Source organism: Pongo abelii, chromosome 6 (assembly GCF_028885655.2).
Source record: "Pongo abelii isolate AG06213 chromosome 6, NHGRI_mPonAbe1-v2.0_pri, whole genome shotgun sequence".
Classification (NCBI taxonomy): domain Eukaryota; kingdom Metazoa; phylum Chordata; class Mammalia; order Primates; family Hominidae; genus Pongo; species Pongo abelii.
In genome coordinates, this window is record NC_071991.2 from 45,326,452 (window position 1) to 45,338,030 (window position 11,579).

Sequence of the window (11,579 nt, forward strand, 5' to 3'; positions counted from 1 at the left end):
TTTTAGCTTTTGTATCTGTTTCTTCTAGTATTTATCTTCATCCTTCTCAATAATGGGCTTACATGGTCCTTCTTATTTTACCAGTTTTATTTTATTTTTGAGACGGTCTCACTCCGTTGCCCAGGATGGAGCATAGTGGTGCAATCTTGGCTCACTGCAACCTCCACCTCCCGGACTCAAGCAGTCCTCCCATCTTAGCCTTCCATGTACCTGGAACTACGGGCACACACCACCACATCTGGCTAATTTTCTGTACTTTTTGTAGAGACGAAGTTTAGCCATGTTGCCCAGGTTGGTCTCAAACTCCTGGGTTCAAGCAATCCACCTGCCTCGGCCTCCCACAGCGCTGGGACTGCAGGCATGCACCATGGTGCCCAGCCTATTTTATCAATTTTAGACATCATATGTTGACTTTCTGTTTCTTTAAGAAGACAAGGTAAACAAATAAGTAATTTATTTGTTTGCAGTGAAGCTTGTTAACACCATATAATGAAAATGTACAAAGAACCATGTTGCAATTATTGGGTAGATTTAAGTTAAAGACATTCATTAATAAAGAATCTTTGAATGTGAATATTCCAGGACTATCTCTAAGCCATTTGATCAGAACATCTGTCTTTGACTATTACCTTATTTGGGAAGGTATTGACATAAATTTGAATTAAGCTCAGAATTTTTCAAAATAAGCCCTCATTAAAAAAAAACTATATTCTATATTCAAATAAAATAATATGAATAGGATTTTCCAGAAACAATAATAAAGGAAACAAGGTATCTTGTAAAATGTGGTCCTGAACAAATCATGGCAAAAAAATAAATGTATACTTAACTCCCAACTCCTCACAAAAGAGGCTACTTTCTGTGCCTCAGCCGTGGAAACAAGGGGCAGAATACCCTATTAGCAACCTTGGGCAGGGGGTTGCCAACACAAAAGCTCAAGCACTTAAACATAGCTACCTCAAAATAATTTGGGGGAACCAGACCAAAGGATTCAAATGTTGTTTTTAATAACTGATACAAAGGTAAAGTGCTCCTGCAACTAGCAGTGCCAGGGGAGCCTGCCTCAGCCCAGCACTCACCTATGTTATGCCCCAGAGCAAACCCTGATGCTCCTGCTCCAGGGGAGACCTTTTCCCTTTAGAGGTTCAAGACCCAGTGAACTCTTCGATTGTGTGAATGAGGTAAGCACCAATTCCATTTGGGAATTTTAAGGCTTGGAGTTAAATATTTTTCTAACACAGCTAGGCAGAGTCCATGTGTCAAAGGCCAGTCTCCAGTTTGTTCTAATTTCTCACTATATATTTGTATATCTAAGACAACAGACTTTCACTGTATTGTCATAACCACAGCCAATGGCCATCCTCACTTTTTTTTTTTTTGAGATGGAATCTTACTCTGTCACCCAGGCTAGAGTGCAGTGGCACAATCTGGGCTCACTGCAACCTCTGCCTCCCTGGTTCAAGTGATTCTCCTGCCTCAGCCTCCCGAGAAGCTGGGATTACAGGTGCTCGCCACCATGTCCAGCTAATTTTTGTATTTTTAGTAGGGACAGGGTTTCTCCACGTTGGCCAGGCTGATCACGAACTCTCCTCAAGCGATCCGCCCAGCTCGGCCTCCTCCCAAAGTGCTGAGATTACAGGCATGAGCCACCATACCCAGCCTGCATCCTAATTTATGATTCCTATTTTGTGCCTGGAAACAGTCCCCATATTTAACAATAATACCTACACATAAAACAATCCACTGTTACAATTTATATAGTCACAAAACATTAAGTATCTTCTGTAGACCATAAGTTTTTAACCATAATTTTCTGCATCAAATCCACAGCCAGAATCCCCAAGATCAAAAAAATTTGCACAGTACAAACCATAATCTAAAGTACACGTACAGTCACATACACACTCTCACACACACTTCTTACAGAACTGTGCTTGGGGAAACTCCATTTGTTGAGTGCCACTGAAGGCATATTTTGCTGCACTGCTGCTCCAGGTATTTTTGTTTGGAAAAATCTGTCACAGTAGGGTATGATTATTTACTGGATGAACAGAAAAGAAAGATATACTTGTGGCAACCAGAAAGCTTTAAGGTCTTCCAAGTCATATAAAATGGACCTGCAGAAACGTTGGAATGTTCTCAGGACGCAAAGTTGGAGCTGAAATGTGATATCAAACAGTTGCAAAAAATGTATAGCAACCATGCCTTGAGGTCAAACCTGGTACTGAGATCTGCAACAAAAAGCTTCAAGACACATAGTTTGTTGGGCTTGTCCCACATGGTCGCATAATCTGATCATGTGTGAATTTCACAAACGACTCGTATTGCTCTGCTAGTTTGGTATTGAGGATTTGCTCATACTCCTCCCAAATCTTCTCTTCATATTTTAAGAGACGTGTACATATTGTTCCAGCTTGCCGCAGGGCCAAGGTGGGCTGGTCCATCTTCACCCAGGAGAAACCTGGAGCACTGGGTGCTGAGTGCTGAGGACTGAGGCTGGCTTTCCTAAGCACAAGCTGCCCTCTGATTAAGAACAACTTCTAAATGTGTCCACCTCTGATAATGATTCTATTATATGTTGAAAAATGTGCTTCGGAGTTGGAAGGTGCCTCTGGCGGCCAGGCGGGGCAGGCTGCTGCAGGGTCGCGGTGGTGTTTGCGTCTGAAACTGCAGCGGTGGCTCGGCGTCCCAGGGCCTGGGGCCCGGAGTCTGGTGGGGAAGCGGGGAGTGGCGCGGCCGCTTTGGGGAACCAGGCTCAGCAGCGTCGCCTCGAGCTCCGTGGGCTGCTTCGGCGTCGCCCCGCTCGCCATGTGGCCGGGGACCGGGAGGGGACGCGGCCGTAGTTGCGTCTCAATCTCTGGACTCCTCAGCGGGGCTCTCAAGCCCAGTAGGCTCCAATCCGTTGATTTCTTGTTTTGATAGACAATTGGATAGACAGAGATTTGGCTCTGTTATCACTGTCCCCACAACTTTCCCCATTCTCCCAATTCGATAACATCATTATTTTCTGATAAACTTATAACGAAGATTTGTCTCTGTTACAACCCCCCAACTTTCCCCATTCTCCAAATTTGATAGCATCATTACTTTCTGATAAAATAATAACCAGTGTTCCCACATGATGGTGATGTAAATATGATTCACTGCACAGCTTAATAGAGAAGTATGACTGCATTTCCTTTTAAAGATTTTTGTTTGGCTTTGGTATGTGCCTTATTGTTTCACTTATCTGATTTTCTATCCAGATGTTCCTAATGCTTTCCAAATATTTCATCATATTATCTATGGGGTCTCCCTTTTCCTGCAGCTCTTCCCCTGGGGGCCTCCAGTCCTCCTGATCTCTGGCCTGGTTATTCTCCCCGTCTACAGCACAATTATCCTGTGATTCTCCTTCACTGCTTTCTTGGATAGCACATTAAAGGGGCTGGAGGGCTGGAGTGCAAAGAAAAGGTGACAGCTTTTCTGAAAGTGAGATTTCTGACATGTTGGACTGAAATTGTCTTTGTGTTCTGCAGTGATGGGAAGGATTTTTAAATCTGACTTAATCATTAAGCTCAAGTCAGGCTTGACTTTGGTATAAAATGAACCCTGATTCAGTATTTCTGACAATCAAGTAATACTCAGAATGAGTATTGGTTGTTTTAATTATATAACTTCTTCAGTTACAAGCCCAAAGTCTTTTATGTAATGAGTGAAAGAGTAATTAAAAGCATTTGTTTACACTCCAAATCTGAATGCTTTCTGAAGGAAAGCATTGGTAGATCCCTTATCAGTAGTTACTGAGAATTCATACATAATTAATAAACTTCTGTAATATAGAATGAAATTCTAGAAAATGTAAAATTTTGTTTAGACTGTAATCATGCCTAAAACGTATGTTGAATAGAATTAGCTTATTTCCTGTCTTTCTTCTTGGAAGAAATCAGAGTCCCTCAAATCAGTCATTCTGTAAATACTTGTTGGGTGCTTATTATGGTCAAGAGACCAGATCTCCTGAGAGATCTTATCTTTGCCACCTTCTCTTCCTCTCTTTGTTTTCTATCCTTTTCTTTTTCTTCTTTCCCAAAAATCATCCCTTAAACTTTCTCTATGTCCTGCTCCATCTGCTCTTCACTTTCTGTCTCTCTCAATCCCTACGTCTTCTCTTGTCAGCAGTCATTTGATCAACACAGGTGCCTTCTGTGTATTCCCAAGAACTTTGCCATATGTATTGTCCCAATTTTTAACTTCCCTAGGGTGCTGTGCTGAATATTTTATAGGCATTAAATAAATTATTGAAAGGCTTTAGAACTATAGGCAAATGGCACTTCGCTTATGTCCTTGTTTCTAAGTCAATTTTTAAAAGTTGCATACCTTTATACCTTTATAACAATGGCAGCTTTGTTGATTTCAGGGTTATTCAGTAGTTTCCTTAATTAATTTTTTTGACAGAAATAAAGGAGTCAAGGGAGGATGAACATGTTCTATGATCCTTGGATTTGGCCTGAAGGCTATTAAGGATTTCAACAGAAAAGGAATCAGTGCAGAGGAAAGGCCAAAAACAGAACAAATATATTAGGGCCAGGCTCCCTGGCTCACTCCTGTAATCCCAACACTTAGGGAGGCCAAGGCAGGTGGATCACATGAGGTCAGGAGTTTGGGACCAGCCTGGTGAACATGGTAAAACCCCGTCTCTACTAAAAATACAAAAATTAGCCAGGCATGGTGGCATGCGCCTGTAGTCCCAGCTACTCAGGAGGCTGAGGCAGGAGAATTGCTTGAACCTGGGAGGGAGAGGTGGCAGTGAGCCAGGATTGTGCCATTGCACTCCAGCCTGGGCAACATGGCAAGACTACATCTTAAAAAACAAACAAACAATAACAACAAAACCCAAATATATTAGTTTTCTATTGCTGCTGTGATCAATTACCACAAACTTAATGGCTTAAAACAACAAAAAGTGTATTATCTTAGAGTTCTTTATTGAATTCAAAAGTCCAGCATGGATCTTACTGGGCTCAGATCAGTGTCAGCAGGGTGTAGCCTAGAGGCTGCCTGATTTCCTTGGCTCATGGCCTCCTTCCTTCACTTTCAAATCCAGCAATACCAGGCCAAGCCCTTCCCATGCTGCCATTTCTCTGGTTCTCCAATTCCCTCTTCCACTTTTAAGGATTCTTGTGATTATAGGATAATCCAGGATAACTTCCTATTTTAAAGCCAGCTGATTATCAATCTTAATTCCATTTCCAACATTCATTCCTTTCCTATATAATCTAACACAGTCTCAGGTTCCAGGGAGTAGGACATAGACCACATTGGGGAGGGCAACAGACATTATTCTATCGACCACAGTGAGCAAAGGAGAGGATCCTGACAGTCCCAAAGAAGGGAAAAATTATGACATTAAGTAAATCTCATAATTTGGAGATGTAGAAGATAACAGAGAAGCACTGAAGACAGTGTAGCCCATGATGTAGCGAATACTTGACATTTTCATAGAGTATGAGGCTGAGAAGAACTTCGACATGTCACGTAATTGTTGATAGAAAGCAAACCACTAGAGTAAATTTGCACTGGTATAAAGACCAACATTTTAGAAAGGAATAAAAATTTTATTTTTCTCCTGAAAGACTCAAACTTAAAATAATGACAGTAGGCAACTCTATGCAAATCACCCTGAAACAAGAAAGTACATATTTTTAAAGCTCAATACAGTTTACAAAATGATTATACTCTGCAGTTATACAATTTGATGAAATTTGGATTTTAACTTATTCAATAGTTCATTCTGTATGGCATCTTATAAGTACTACATAATGCTATGTTGGATTTTGATTTCTTTTTAGTGCTTTTTTGGTATTAAGTCTGGAATCTTCTAATTTGCCCTTAAACCTAGATAGAAAATTGTGGGCACACCCTTGTGTGTGTGCACAAATATAGCAACCGGAATGTTATCTGTGTACCACCATTCACCCAGTTCCACCTTCATGCTCAGCAGAAGTCATCATGGTGGAGTAGATTTATACAGCACAGAATAATAGTTTCATTTTCTCCTTTGTTCTTGCTATGAGCCACAAACTAATCACTGTCAAAGAGAATGAGATTGGAATTATCTGTTCCTTTTGAATGTACATGAGTTTTCCCAATGTTAAACTAAAAATTTAACTACATGTAGGTGTTTAATACACTAGCATTGTTCTATTTGCTAAATTTTATTAAATGAAACTTGAAGTCAAAATCCAAAATGTCTCTGTATTTTTGAAATGGTTATTTAAAAATAACCATTTTATTGTTGTTTAAAAATACAATCTGTAACTCTGTTCCTTCTATTCTACTTCTGACTCTTTGTGCTTAAACTTTTTTATTTTTTTTGAGCACAAAAAATACAGCTAGAAGTCCCAAAGGAAGAAAAACAATTGGAAGCAATAAGTAAATGTAATAATGAGATTTTAAAGTTGTAGGAGACTTTTGAAGTGGTTTTCTAGAGAGAATTTCTAAAAAAAAAAATTGTTTACCATGATTCTTGGGGGTAGGGCAAAAGACCCTGTAGCTTACCTGTTTCAATTTTCTGGTAAAAAGAACTCTGTGTTTCTAAACAAAACAAAACAAAAAAAGAACTCTGATGATGAATGAAACAATAAAAATTGAAGTAGAACCATAATTCTAGTCATTCTCAAAGCCCAGCAGGAAGTAAAAACGATAATCTAGAGAACATATTCAGTTTACCTATAAGAACTGAAGAAAGAACTTGCTTTGGGAGAAGTTCTCAGCCTATGTCATAGGGTTCTGCAGAGAAACAGAACCAACAGAGAGAGAGAGAAAAAAAAGATTGCCTCACACAATAATTGAGGCTGAGAAGTCCCAAGATCTGCAGGCAATGAGCTGGAGACTCAGGAGAGGCAATGTGTAGTTTGTCTGAGCCTGAGAGCCTGAGAACCAGGAGAGCTGATGGCGTAAGTTCCAGTTTGAAAAACAGCTGGCTCAAGACCCCAAAACAGCCAATGTTTCAATGCAAGACTGGAAGAGGAAAAGATTAATGTCCCAGTTCAAAGCAGTCAGACAGGAGGTCCCTCTTACTTGAGGGAGGGTCAGTCTTCTGTTCTATTCAGGCCTTCAACTGTTTGGACAAGGGCTACCCATAGTAGATAGGACAACTTGCTTTATTCAATCTTCTGATTCAAATGTTAATCTCATCCAGCACCAACCTCACAGACACACCCAGAATAATAATCAACCAACTATTTGGGCACTTTATGGCTCAGTCAAGATGACACATAAAATTAACCATCACAGCTCATAGGTTAACCACAATCTACCTCATAGTAGGTTGCAGACCATGCTTACAAAGTCACTTTGACCTGGTCTGGTTTCCCACCCAAAGCAAGAATCTCTCAACAACATTGCTGCTAGATGGCCATGTAGGGTCTTCTTGGAAATTTCCAGTGGGGAAATCAATATTTTATGAGAAAGCTCAGGGGCAGCTTTAATTATTTTAGATAGGTCTATGTTATTTTGAACTGAAGAATATCTCACTGTAATTTTCAGACATTTGTCCTTCTTCTAACCTTTGGAACTACTCAGAATAAGTCAATAGTCTATTCCACACACCAACTCTTCAAACAAATGAAGATTCTGTTATATTCTTCCAAACACTTTTTTCCCAAGTTAAACATTTCCAGCTTATTTTTCTAATCCTCATAGTATATGATTTCTGTGACACATTCTAGTTTTGTCAGTTTTCATAAAATGTGATATCTTAAACTGAACACATTTTAAATGTGTTCTAACTCCTTTATACTAGGGAAAAATCAACTTTGAGGCTCTGCTTCTCTTATTTTCATATAAATAAAAGAAGTTTTCTGTTGATAAAACCACTGAAGCCATTATTTATGACTATATAACTACTAATCAAAGTAGCCTTAATATTATTTCAAGTTGTCCAATCCAAGTAGTTTACATAAATGCTTTCCCAAACTCCTCTAAGATAAATACACAATATTTCACATATATATTAACACAATCATCCTGCAATGTGTTGTTTCCTTTGAGACTCAAATATCAGTGGAGGTCACACTACATACCTAAAACCCTGATTTTGTTAGGTATCGACTTATCCCCCTTGTGACTCAGGTAAAGGTGACACTAAGAAGTAAATCCTGATTGGTCTAAGACAATTAAGATGTTTCAGAATAGGAGCAATCCTTCTTGCCAAAAGAATGGTTTAATGGCAGGCATGTGATATAGCTCTGGCCAATTAGATGTGTAAGAAACTCTTTTGAGTTGCTTCTTGAAAAGGTTTCCACATGTTTCAAAAGGAGATGTTAATAAATGGCCTCTTTCCTTCCTCTGGATGTTCTATGTGGATGTGTTGACAGGCACAGCTATAGCCATTTTGCTCTCAGCTGGAAATGTCAGAGGAACATATTGAAAGAATCTGTGTCCTTGACGTCAATCAACCCTTCCTCCATACTTCCTGCCCTTCCTCCATACTTCCTGTTATGTAGATATTAAACTCTTATTATTTAAGTCAAGTTCAATTAAGGTTTTCTGTTACTTGCAACCAAAGTCGTCTTAATTGATAGATTCTGCCCTTGAACATATCAAAAACGGAGTTAACCCTCATCTCACAGTTGGCAGAAGATCTAATATCCTCTCGATATTTCTTTGAATTTCCTCAGAATGACTTTCTCCAAATCCAACTTCCTGATACTGAACTCTTGAACACTGTGCAGATCCAGCTGTGGAACATGACTTCATCTCAATTTATTTAAAAAAAATCCACTCCCATAATACACACTAAACTTTGTGTGTGTTAAATTTTATTGAAGATTCAGACTGAGGGAATAGATTTTATATTACTCTGGTGAAACATCTTAAAATGAATCATTAGATATTCTTGTTTTTGACATCCTCAGCAATTCCATCTACTGGAATTTTTTACTGGTCACCTTCCATGGTCAGCAATCTCTGGTTTCATTCTCCAGGCTAATATCTTCGGGAAAAAGCACTTCATCACAATTCTCACAGCTTAATTTTCTAATTAATTTAGTTTTCCACCTACTTAGGGACTCTGGTTTACTTTTCCATATCAAAACTCATCACATGAGCCGGGCGCCGTGGCTCACTCCTGTAATTCCAAAACTTTGGGAGGCCGAGGCAGGCGGATCACGAGGTCAGAAAATTGAGACCATCCTGGCTAACACGGTGAAACCTGTCTCTACTAAAAAATTCAAAAAATTAGCCCGGCGTGGTGATGGGTGCCTGTAGTCCCAGCTACTCGGGAGGCTGACGCAGGAGAATGGCGTGAACCCAGGAGGTGGAGCCGAGATCACGCCACTGCATTCCAGCCTGGGTGACAGAGCGAGACTCCGTCTCAAAAACAAACAAACAAACAAACAAACTCATCACATGCTCTGCTAAATTAGAGGCCGTCTACTTTGGGTCTTACTTTTCTGGGGCACAGAATTATTGGCAGAAACTTTGAAATTTAGACCCGGCACAGTGGCTAATGCCTGTAATCCCAGCACTTTGGAAGGCCAAGGGAGGCAGATCATTTGAGGCCAGGAGTTTGAGACCAGCTTGACCAACATCGTGAAACCTCATGTCTATTAAAAATACAAAAATTAGCCAGGTGTGGTGGCGCACGCCTGTAATCCCAGCTACTCTGGAGATTGAGGCACGAGAATTGCTTGAACAAGGGAGGCAGAGGCTGCAGTGAACTGAGATTGTGCCACTGCACTCCAGCCTGGATGACACAGTGAGACTCTGTCTCAAAACAAACAAACAAACAGAAAACAAACAAAAAACTAAACTTTGAAATTTCAATCTCTGTTTTCTTCTTCTTCTACCTGCCTCTGCAAATGGAAAGAAACAACGTAGAGAGGAATTTTCCTGTTGATAGAATTCAGCCACTCCACCTTAGAAGAATGAAGCAGCTGTAGTCATTCTGGGTTTTAAATAACACATTTTTTTCTGTGATAGACAAGAATGCTAATATAATGAGTAATTGTGCTAAAATATTTGCAAAGTGAATCTTCTCAGAAACTTTGAATCTTTTTCTGATGCTAAAGAGTTCTACAACACGGAAATCCATCATTTCATTATGAGTTTCTATTCATGGTAAGACTTGTTTTAAATCTCAGAAACTTATTGTCTAACTAGCTCTGCAGGTCTCTTAGATATTAAGGAAGCCACACTGTGTCACTGTGTTTGTTTCAGCAGTCTATCAGCTGCATTGGGCTGGAATATTCTACCTTTCTAGCATTAACAGTTTGATGATTTTTCAATGATAGACTCTATAGAATTAGCGCTGGATTTAATAATGCATCTCTCACCAGATGTTCTCTTAAGTTTCTTATGTTCTTTCTGACTGGGTGTCTCTTTGAGTCGTCTAGTTTTCCCTAAAAAGGATAGAAATAACGAACATGATTCCAGGACAATTATTACTCCACAAAAATTCCTGTTAATTACTCCTAGGTAACACAGTTTTTTCTAAAGTAATCTGCTCTCTTAATCCATTCATTTTTTTCATTCATTCATTCAGTACCTATTGACTGTCTTCTATAGATAACCCTTGCTGGGCACTCTTCGGCATTATGCCCTTCGAAGTTAGAATATTCATGAAAATAACTTTAACTTTTCTAATTTCATATCAATGTCAAATCTATATAATGCTCTACCCAAGCATCTGCTTAATTCAAATACGATTCAATGCAACAAAAGGATTAAGTCAAAGAAGTTGGACTGTGCTTTATAGATTTTTTTTTTTTTTTTTTTTTGAGACGGAGTCTGGCTCTGTCACACAGGCTGGAGTGCAGTGGCTCCATCTCGGCTCACTGCAACCTCTGCCTCCTGGGTTCAAGTGATTCTCCTGGGTTCAAGTGATTCTCCTGCCTCAGCCTCCCGAGCAGCTGGACTACAGGTGCCCACCACCATGCCCGGCTAATTTTTGTATTTTTAGTAGAGATGGGGTTTCACCATGTTGGCCAAGCTGGTCTCGAACTCCTGACCTCAGGTGATCCACCCACCTTGGCCTCCCAAAGTGCTGGGATTACAGGCGTGAACCACCGTGCCCGGCCCTTTATAGTTTATTGTTACATTTATAGTCTGTTATTCTTAAGAATTAAAAGGAAATACTGCCATAATCAGAAGCTTTGTTTACTTGTGTTAGCTGCCCTGTAAACCTTTTACAATGTTTTTGTAATAGTATTAAACGTGGTTACAGAATTTTGACTTGAGTAAAATTAAACAATGAAAACTGTTCTGTTGTTGTTCTCAGTCTGCTTACTGTATCTACCAATTTAGCATTTATGTCAGGAATTAAGCATGTTCCTGGCACAGAACTTAGTAATATGATGCTGGTCCCCAAAAACCTTACTTAGATAACTTTTTAGAATTGTGCCTAATCAAAAAGCATTTTCGCTTTGTGCTTGTTTTTGTTTGGTTTGAATAATGCTTGCTTTTATAAAATAATACAGACAAAATCTTCTCTTTCAGACTAGATTTAAACCAGTCAAAATCACAGCATATGAAGATGATGATAGTACTGACTTGTTGTCTTAGTTTGGTAGGGTTGCCATAACAAAGTATCACAAACTGGG

The 11,579-nt window shown here is 39.5% G+C and overlaps 1 pseudogene; it reads right to left on the minus strand.

Moving 5' to 3' along the window:
- Positions 1-437: 437 nt before the first annotated feature.
- On the minus strand, positions 438-3,110 carry LOC103891119 (akirin-1-like; annotated as a pseudogene).
- Positions 3,111-11,579: the final 8,469 nt, after the last annotated feature.